Below are 10,144 nucleotides of genomic sequence, written 5' to 3'. Positions count from 1 at the left end.
CCTTTACATGCCAGGTCTTAGTTCTCATTTCTTCCCCTTGTCCCCACCCTCCCTTCACCCTCCCCTCCTCTCCCCCCCTTCAAACACTTTAATTCCATTTTTACATTTTCTCATATTTTTTTCCTTTTCCCTTATTCCCCCTTCCCTATCCTTCTCACTGTCCCTACACCTTTGGTCCTTTTCTTCCTATTTGCTAATTGTCCCATTGGGATCTTGAGTACTATTTTAGTTTTTCACACCAGAGATACTATTCAGTATTTATATATGTGTGCCTTATTTATTTTACTTAGAAGTATATCCTCAAAATGTACCCATTTGACTCTGAATGAATCTACTTTCTCATTCTTTATGGTTGAGTAGTATTCCATTTTATAGGAAAACCACATCTTCTTTATCCAGTTTCCAATTGATGGGCAGATGGGCTGTTTTATTTGCTGATGATATGATACTCTACATTGAAGACCCAAAAAACTCCACCAAAAGACTTCTCAACTTAATTGACACTTTTGGCAGAGTAGCTGGATACAAGGTCAACACCCAAAAATCAATAGCCTTCTTGTACACAAATAACAGACTCACTGAGAAAGAAATTAGGGAAACAATTCCTTTCACAATAACACCCAAAAAAATGAAGTATCTGGGAATCAATCTAACAAAAGAAGCAAAAGACCTCTACACTGAAAACTTTAGTGTAATTCTTGAAGAGCATGTGTTGAGTAATCTAGTATAAGCAATAACAATCAAAGAATAATTTACTAAAATAAACTAATATAAAACGAGCCTGGTCCAGAAAAGGTTGGCCTGAGTGTCAAATGTGTTTCAGCGTCTCCAGGCCTGAGATTTGGCTGATTATTCAAGGCAGGTTCCCTAGGGCTTAGTTTGGTCCCTGGCACATGCTACACATAGTAAATATTTGCTGACCAAATAACTGTGAGAAAGAAAAAGAGGAGATGGGTTTGAGACACATTAGGAAGATGCAAACCACATTTCAGGAAAGGGCTAAGCAGAGGCCTTCCCTGAATAAGCGCTTTCCTTGTGAAGGGGAAAGTGAATGGTGGGAAATGCTTGGAAATTGGATATTTACTCCACGAACCTAAGGAAATTTTTGCTGAGCAATGAATTTGGGGAGTAATTATAACAATGAGCTAGCAATTGAAGTTTTTCTCAACCTGGTACCGGGATGAGACCACAGCCAGCCTTGCTTGCATCATGAAACGCAGCCACACTGATGACGGCGTGGCATGCTCGCTGTGGGTGCAGGCCTGTGCGCCAGGCGCGTCCCCTGCGCCAGTGTTTTCCCTTTGATATTCCCAGGCTTGTCCACTTGAGTCTGGATTCTAGACCTATTGCTGCTTATACTGAAGACAGTGGCTTCAACTTTAATTTGATTTCTCAGCTCCTAATTCTGGTGACATTGCCTCTGTGAGTGCCATGCTTAAGAGACCTTGTTGAGGGTTTTGTAGCCAGGAGTATGTGTTGGAATTGTAATGTGGATCATACTGTTTAAAGGAGAGGGTACAGCCTATAGCATGGTCCTGATAATGCCTGTGATGCCTGTGTCAGTCTTAGGCCTTGAGCTTAGAAGTGTTGTCTTTGTTAGTATGAATTTGTGAGCCTTTGTATTTTCTTCAAGTCTGAAGAAAACTCCCCCCCACTTTCTATAGCATGACTGTGAAACCGGCTGCCTGCAGGGCCTGCTGTGAGGCAGTGGTTCGGATGCAGCAGTGGTTGCTCTGTGGGAGCTTAGGCTACCTGGACGTTCAGATTTCAGGAGAAGCTTTCTAATTTTCCACTGTTGGCTAACACAGTACTGTGAGGACTAAACACAGTGCATCCCTAGGCTGTACTGGGCCTGTGGCTTGGAAACTGAAGTGTAGAAAGGGTGGGGCTGGGGCCAGTTAGTTTATTCACTCAGTGAAAAGTGCTTCCAGATAAATGCAGTTCAGTCAAGAAAAAAATATCGAAATGTAACAGGAAAATTCATACAGTTAGAAACCACAAATGCCGGGAGAAGTAAAAATTAGACTTTTCTATTCTTGGAGTCTAGGAATTTTTTTGTTTTGTTTTGTTTTGTTTTTTTGAGACAGGGTCTCACTATGCAGTTGAGACTGATCTGGAACTCATTGTGTAGCCCAGGCTGGTCTCGAACTCACAGCGATCCTCCTGCCTCAGCCTCCCAAGTGCTAGGATTACAGGCGTGAGCCACCATGCCTGGCTAAGAATGTTTTAATAGTATATCCTAGTGTCTGTATATACCTTTGCAGTGATTTTAATCATTAATTATTGAAATGAATATATGTTACTCTGTTAACGTGATTTATGTTTTATAGGAAGCCCTACAAATGAATCCGTATTCTTTGGCCAAATTTAAACATTCTATAATGAGAATGTACGATAAAAGCTCTTTGTGCTGACATGTTTGGCAGAGTAGAAAAGGCAGGTGATTTGTAAGTGACTGACTGAGTCAAGTGATTCTGCTCCTCCGCAAGACAGTTTGAAGTTAGCAAATTTCTAGAGTAGGCTTTTCATATTTCTAAAGTTACAGAGTTGTGAAATACTTGAGCTGTGGTTCATTAGTTACAGACTTTGGATGCTCCTCTATTCTCGACCACGTGTGGTTTGTGTGAGTGGAAGTTTCCAGTAGAAGAGAGTTTCTAAACTGTTTCCTTGATTTATAGAAGTTTCTCCAAGGACTGTATCGGGGCAGTGACTAATGGTTAAGAGGACCATTAGTAATGGAAGGCCATCTACTCCTTTTCAGTTCCTTCCATTTTTTAGGTCCCTTCTTCCTCCACCTTCTGGGAGAATGCTTTGCACCACTCTTTACTGGTCTTTTTCTTTTCTTTATTTTTCTTTGTAGTCTGTGGCAATATTCCATCTTCATGTCATATGCTTCAGTTATAGTTCCTGGTTTCATTGAACGTAGAGTTTGTATTTCTGATTCTTGTTTGTTTTATTGTTTTGAGGTGATATTAGAAAGGAGGCGATACATTGTTTTATTCTGTGTTCTGTGCGCAATACTGTGACTGAGAGTTATGTAAGGGACACTTAAGAGAGATACAACTGGGGAAATAATGATTAAGCTGAGATATGATAAATGAATAGAAGTTAACGTGAAGCGTTCAAGGCAGGAAAAAAGTCCTGGTGCGACTTGGATACGCCAGACCAGTTAGAAAAAATTGCCAGGTGTGGTGGCACATGCCTGTGATCCCAGCACTTGGGAGGGAGGCTGAGGCAGGAGGACTACCTCGAGTTTGAGGCCAGCCTGAGGTACAAGGGGAGTTCACGGCCAACCTGAACTATGTAGTGAGACCCTATCTAAAAAAACCAATAAATAAAATATTTCTATAAAAAAAGAAAAACTTTGTTTTGGGGAGAGAAAGATGCAAGATGGAGTTGGAGAAATGTATGCTACACAGGGAAGGTCACCTAAAGAGCTCGGGAAATATTTGCTGAGCAAGCAGAGAGCCTTGTGTTGGACTCTCAGACAAATTAAGGAGAGGCTCACAGCATCCCTAAGATGACAAATATATAAAAAGGTTTATGTCAGCTGGGCATGGTGGTGAACACTTATAATCCCAGCATTCTGGAAGGCTGAAGCAGGAAGATCACGATTTCAAGCCCAACCTGGGGAATTTAGCAATTTAGGGAAAAATTAAAAGGCTGGGGATTAGCTCAGTTTGAAGACCCTGGGTTCAATCCCATTTGGGTTAGTCTTTCACTAGTAGAGTTCTCCCACCTCTCTACCTCTGGAGTGGTGTTCTCCAAACACACTCTCTGTCAGGGATGATGTTGTTATACTTCAGGTTGAACCAAGTAGTCCAGATGTTGCAGAAATAAATGGATGAGGCTTTTTATGTATCAGTAACTTCTCACCAAGAGCTAGCTAGATAAGCAAAAGTTGAGAGCTGCTTTTGGGAGTCCAGCTGTTGTATAGATTTTTGGTTAGGTCAGTCCTATCTCTAATGTGGAAAGCACATTGGGAGAGTGTAACAAAGAAAAAAATAACGATCACCACACAGATTGTTGTTTGGTTGCTGGTACCGCCAGCTAAGTACGAAAAAGCAACAATATCATTACGTAGCGTGGCTGAATTAGAATAAGCTCTTTGTGATAGATGCATCCTTTTTAGATTGGCTTGGCATGGAATCTTGTTATAGATTATAGACTGGGTTGGAGCAGAATCTTGTTAAAATGGAGATTATCAGTGTTTCTAATTGTGAAGATTTCAGCAACCTGAATTTCTAGAATGAAAGATGATTGTTTGTATTTTTATTTTTTTAAGAATAGGAAAAGTTTATTAAGAGATAGCTTCTAAGAGTCATCCTGAGAGGGTTGCCACCAAGGTACTTTATCAGGGGTAATTTATACAACAAAGTCACAATGTGGGTACAACATAGGTCAAACTATAATCAAGCCATATGATAATAAGTACAGATGATACTTCGGTTCATGAACGCTTTTGCTTGTAAATAATTTGTTTTGCAAACAAGTGTTTGACAAAATTTTGTTTTTGTTTGTAAATTCGGCTTTGATTGATAACTGTGGCCACCTTCTCCACACAAACATGAATGTGGCCATCTTTCCATCATTGTGGAATGAATTAAGTTTGTGTGAACTGTGGTACCTCTGTGTAGCCACTTAGCTAATATTGATATAATAGGGAAGTGGAACATGTAGCAAGGTTCTGTGGCTGACATCATTAACTTTGTGGTATTTATTATGACTTCTAAAACAGGAGTATTTTGGGATGGGATGAGTTCAGGTGTTCTGGACACTCTCTCGGATGACTGTGGATTTAAAATATCTAGTTGGTGGAGTGACCAGTGATGTTGAGCATATTTTCATGTATTTATGTGCTGTTTGTACTTCTTCATCTGATAGATGCCTATTCATTTCAGGTGTGCACTTTTGGGTTGGGTCTTTAAATTTGGGGGATCTGATTTTTCGGAGTTCTTTATATAGTCTAGATGTTAGTTTTTTGAGGAGTAGGTGGTAGAATTTTTTTTACCACTTTGTGGATTGACTGTTCACTCTGTTGGTGGTTTCTCTTGCTGTGCAAATGCTTTTAATTTGATGTGATCCCAGTTGTTGATTCTTTGTAATATTTCATGTGTAACTGAGGTTTAGTTCATAAAATATTTGCTTACACCTATGTCTTCAAGAGTTTTACCTATTCTATCTCAACATCATTGGTCATTTGAGAAAAGCAAATAAAAACAGCACTGAGATTCCATCTCCAGAAAGAATGGCTATCATTAAAAAATCAACAGTAACAAATGCTGGACAGGCTGTGGGGAAAAACTCTTCTTCATTGCTGGAAGTTGTATAAACTGGTACAAACACTGTGGAAATCAATATGGAAATTCTTCAAAAAACCCAAACAAGAGGTTCCATTTGACCTAGCTGTTCTTCTCCTGGGTATCTTCCAGAAAGAGTTAATAGTCATACCCCAGTGATACATGGATACCCATGTTTATAACAGCACAATTTATAATAGCTAAATCTTGGAGCCCACATGCCTATCCAAGATGCATGGATAAAGAGCATGTGGTATTTGTATATAATGGAGTACTACTCTGCCATAAAGAAGGATAAACTTTAGCCATTTGTAGAAAAATGGATGCATCTTGAGGCCATAATCTTAATTGAAATAAATCACGCATACAAGTTTAAATGTTCCATTGTTTCTCTTGTGTGAGAACCTGAAAGGATAAATCAGGAGCAAAATAAAGGACAGATATTGGGGAATAGGAAGAACATATTCGAATGGGAAGGGAAACATGGGAGGGGGCAGGACAATACGAAGGAAAAGAAAAGGAAAAAAGAAAGAATAGAAAGAAAAATGGAATCAAAGCTTCTGTAAATTGATGAGGAGAAGAAGGATTGAAAGGAGAGGAGGGAGATGGGGAAAAAAGAATCACGATATGTATATGTACGAATTTCCTGTAATAAATATGATCAGTATGACAGGTATGTAAAAATAAAGTTAAAATAAAATGACCATTTGTTACTCAGGCTCTCTCCCCCAGTTCTTTCATGTTTTCTTTACAGTAAACCGAGATCCCAAAGGAACTAGTTAATTTGCATTATATTTTCCTCAAAATTCAGGATCTTAGTAGGCTGTACCTCCCTTCAGGATTTTAGTAGGGAGTGGATGCATTCCATGGTGATGGTTTGTATTTAATGGTTTGATTTTGGTGTGTGACAGCAGTAACTGATTCATACCTCATCATTTCACTGACACTGCTTTCTGTTTTATACATACGCAATCCTGGGTGTTCTGTTTTTGGACCTCTGTTAGTCACCTTTCTGTTGCTGGACACCACACCCAAGAACTGTAATTTAGAGGAGAAAGGATTTATTTGGACTCCTGGTTTCAGTCAGTAGTCTGTTGGCTCCAAGGCAGAAACATCAAGGAAGATGAGTTTGGCTGAGGAGAGGTGTTCACCTCATGGCAGCCAGGAAGGGGGAGTGAGCAGGAAGAGACCAAGAAAAGACACACCCTGAAAAGGCAAATCCCAGTGGCCTACTTCTTACAGCCCAGCCCCGCCTCTTAACAACCCATTCAGCTGGGACCTTGTCTCCGCAATAAGCCGCTAATGGCCTTGGTCCCGGTATGACCCAGTACCTTTCTAGTCCTCACCTCTGAATATTGCTGCACTGGGGATCAAGCCCTCAACATGAGTTTTGAGGCCACACTTAATATCTAAACCATAGCAAGACCCAATATCAGTTTTATTTTTGTAAGGGTCAGAAGTATAAATAAAAAATGTCTAATGATCATCAACTTATTAAAGTCATCACTAAATTTTTTTCTTCATATTTTGGCATTATAGAGATTAGGAGTATAATTTGATTTATTTTTATGGTGTGATTTACTGTATTATTTAAATGGAAAGTGGATCATGAAAAGGGGTATAAGAGAGTAGCTTATTCATAGATAACAATTCTTATTCTAACTACAGAGCAGTATCATTTATTGTATCCTTTTCTAAAAACCTCCATCCATTTCGATCCACATGAGCTGTTCACATTTCCATCTTGCAGTCACCATTTGGGAGACCTTAGGCACTGCAGGCACCATAAATGAATGCTAAAATTTATAGGAGAAAGTCTGATGAGATACCAGTCATTTACTCAGTCTTGAAATCTTCTCTACAAAGCGCTTATGAGTTACAAAGAGAAAAACAGCCATGTCACACTGGGAAATACACCAGTTACAACCATAACCAAGTGATCAGAAGTCACTTGCTCAGAATTGAGACATGGCCATCATCTGCCTTCTAGCAAGATACACCAAAAAGGGCACAGCATTACTTTTGTTATGCTTGCCAAAATGTAGAGCCCGAATTTAATCACTGGGAAGCCTTAGGCAAACCCAGATTGTGGGATACTCTACAAAGGAAGTGGCCAGTACTCTCCATGAGACAAACTGTTCTGGACTGGGGGAGGCGTGACAGCTACAGGCGGTGCATGGTCCTGAACCAGAAAAAGGATGTGGATAGGGGCAGCTGGCAAAGTTCAGATAAAGTTGACTGTAAATTTTTAATAAATAGTGTGTTGATGGTTAATTTCCAGGCTTGGTCATTGTTGTAATTGGTTATGTAAGGCATCGTTTGGGGAAGCTTGGTGAAGGGTGTCCAGGAATTGTTTGCACTGTTTTTGGAACTTTTTTTTTTTTTATGTCTGAAAGCATTTCAAAATGAAGTTAAGCAATAACAACAGGAAAAATAATTCAGCACAGCTGAGGCGTTAAGACTGTAATACAGCTGCTTTGCAACATCTCTTTTGATTGGTCAGGAGCTGGGTTTCTTTGCTTCCTGAATCTGCACAGTGATCTGGATAGCTGAGGTTTCTCAATAAGAAATCTTGGGTTCAGTGATACATGGCTGTATTGAATCACAAATACACTCTGACAGGGTTTTGTTTAATTAATTAATGAACTTATTTATTTGTAGAGGTATAATTACATCTTTGAGTGTCCCATGGCTATACAGGTCATTTGAGCTTTACCGTGGTAGCTATCAGCATCCCTACCTGGGAATTTAAACTCTGTAATTAATGTCCTGGTTTGTTTCTGTTTCTTTTATGCTGATCTGAATTCATATTAGTCCCATAGATTCTTCTGTAATGTGTCATACATTGTTGAATTTCACATTTGTCTATTATCGGTTAGGAGCTTATTACTGTATAAAATATGAAAACTTGAAATATATAAATATCTTCTTTAAATTAGAAGACGATCTGGAGTTTTCATACACAGTACATGGTGAATATAAACGTACAACAGCCAACATGCCTGTACTGGGTACAGTGTGTATTGGGTAATAATTAGAATGGAGGAAATTAATACATTGAGAAATGTTTGTTAGCAGGAGCAGTTGTTAACGTGTGACTCATGGGTCCTTAAGTCCATGACCAGCGTGGGAGGGGGAAGGATCGGAGAGCGGGGAGTCTAAAGACCTTATTTTGCATCTCAGGTTGATGCCTGGTTGTTAGCGTGTTACATGGTATTTAGTTTTTCTGAGCTGTGGGTTTTATTTGTAAAACTAAAATCACAATAGCATCTTGCAGAGCTATTGTGAGACTTGAATGAGGCAGTGTCCCTTGCACTTGTCCTGCTGTGGTCATTTCACACTTCCTGCTTCTCTTCTTACCTGAAGCTGGGCTTTTGACTAAGCTGCCCACAGCCGAGGAGAATCTGCTTTGCTTATGAAGATGTATAAAAAGATGGTAGCATATGTTAGTAATATCTACCCAGATCGCGAGTCTTTTTATCAGGAAGTTTTACATGTCTCTTATTGCAGAGAAATTATTTTCTTTTATGAATCAGCCACATAGGATGTTAATCCCAAATCTGTCAGGCATGTGTCACTCGTGTGCTAACTTTCTGTGATTTTTCATGTTCTTACCTGAAATCACTTGGTACAGATAAATGTTAATTAATTTAAAAGTGTTTTTTGCCATACCGAGAATCAAACTCAGGACCTTCAACTTTCCTGGCAGGCATGGTGCCTCTCTACATCCCCGACGACCGAAATGTAAATTTCTTGTTTATGCAATGAAGGGATTAGAAGCTGTATAGACGATTGGAAGGCAACACTTGCATGTACAGTTTGCTTTAAAGTTTCAGGCTGTAGTTGGGGCATTTTGGTTCTCTGAGAAACATCAGTTATTGTTCCTATTTGATTCCAGTATCAAAAATGCTTTCCTTTATTCTTGTCTGATTTTGATATTATCCTATGATTGTGGAAGTGAGCATTATTATTTTTAGGAATTAAACACTGAAATGTTTAGGGTAGAAGGGGCATTTCTGTAACTTCCAAGTGGTTCAGAAAGTACAATATGTGTCATATGTGTTTTATTTTTATAGAGGGGAAGGAGGGGACAATTAAAGTACATGTGGCAACATGAACAGTTGGTGAAGAGTCTGTGGGAGTCCTTTGTACTTTTCTCACACCTTTTTTCTTTTTGAAACATTTTATATTTTTATTAATACATGTTTGTGTACGTAGTGATTGCATTTATCATGGGGAATTGGTACATGTACATAACGCATCTCAGTTCTTCTTTTTCTCCCTTCCCTTCCACCTCCTCCCCGTTTTATTGCCAGCATCAGATTCATTTGTAAGTCCTTATAAAGTTAACTATTATTATATATACAGATCTGTAACACCCAGACACAACTTCTTTCTAATTTTGAGATTATCTAGAACTACTCTGGGCTGCACAAAGCTGTGTTCCTGTACTTGGGAGGAGGAAGCGAGTGGCAGTTTCAGAGGGAAGATGGGGAGGAGGGTGGAAGGCTCAGGTAAGTACAGAGCTGTGAGTAATGAGTAATTCAGTAAGCAGTCAGTCACTAGAAGGAATGCGTTGTCTCTTTAGCCTTTTTCCTTAGGCAGAACAGAATTTTTTTAATAGAAGCGTCTGTACAGATAAGGCTGATAAGCAGAGAAAACTTGAAGTGAAATCAGATGTAGGAAGTAAAGGTTTTTAAACCAAGTAATTATAAGCCATAGATAAGGACAAAAAAATACAAGGCGGAAATATAGGGATTTTGAAATTATCCAGTGTTCAGAGAATCTTTCTTCTATGGGAGAGACACAAGTTAGTTTTTAAAATGAGCACCTTACCCTAATAG

At 39.2% G+C, this 10,144-nt stretch overlaps 1 protein-coding gene across 1 annotated transcript in view; it reads left to right on the top strand.

Moving 5' to 3' along the window:
- Positions 1–10,144, top strand: part of Kif13b (kinesin family member 13B) — a 132,833-nt gene that overhangs the window by 25,040 nt on the left and 97,649 nt on the right. The window lies entirely within an intron of this gene.

This window comes from Fukomys damarensis, unplaced genomic scaffold, assembly GCF_012274545.1.
Source record: "Fukomys damarensis isolate Sample0158 unplaced genomic scaffold, DMR_v1.0_HiC HiC_scaffold_18, whole genome shotgun sequence".
Taxonomy (NCBI): Eukaryota; Metazoa; Chordata; class Mammalia; order Rodentia; family Bathyergidae; genus Fukomys; species Fukomys damarensis.
The sequence above is the reverse complement of the archived record's forward strand: the minus strand, read 5'-3'. Positions and strand labels throughout refer to the sequence as shown.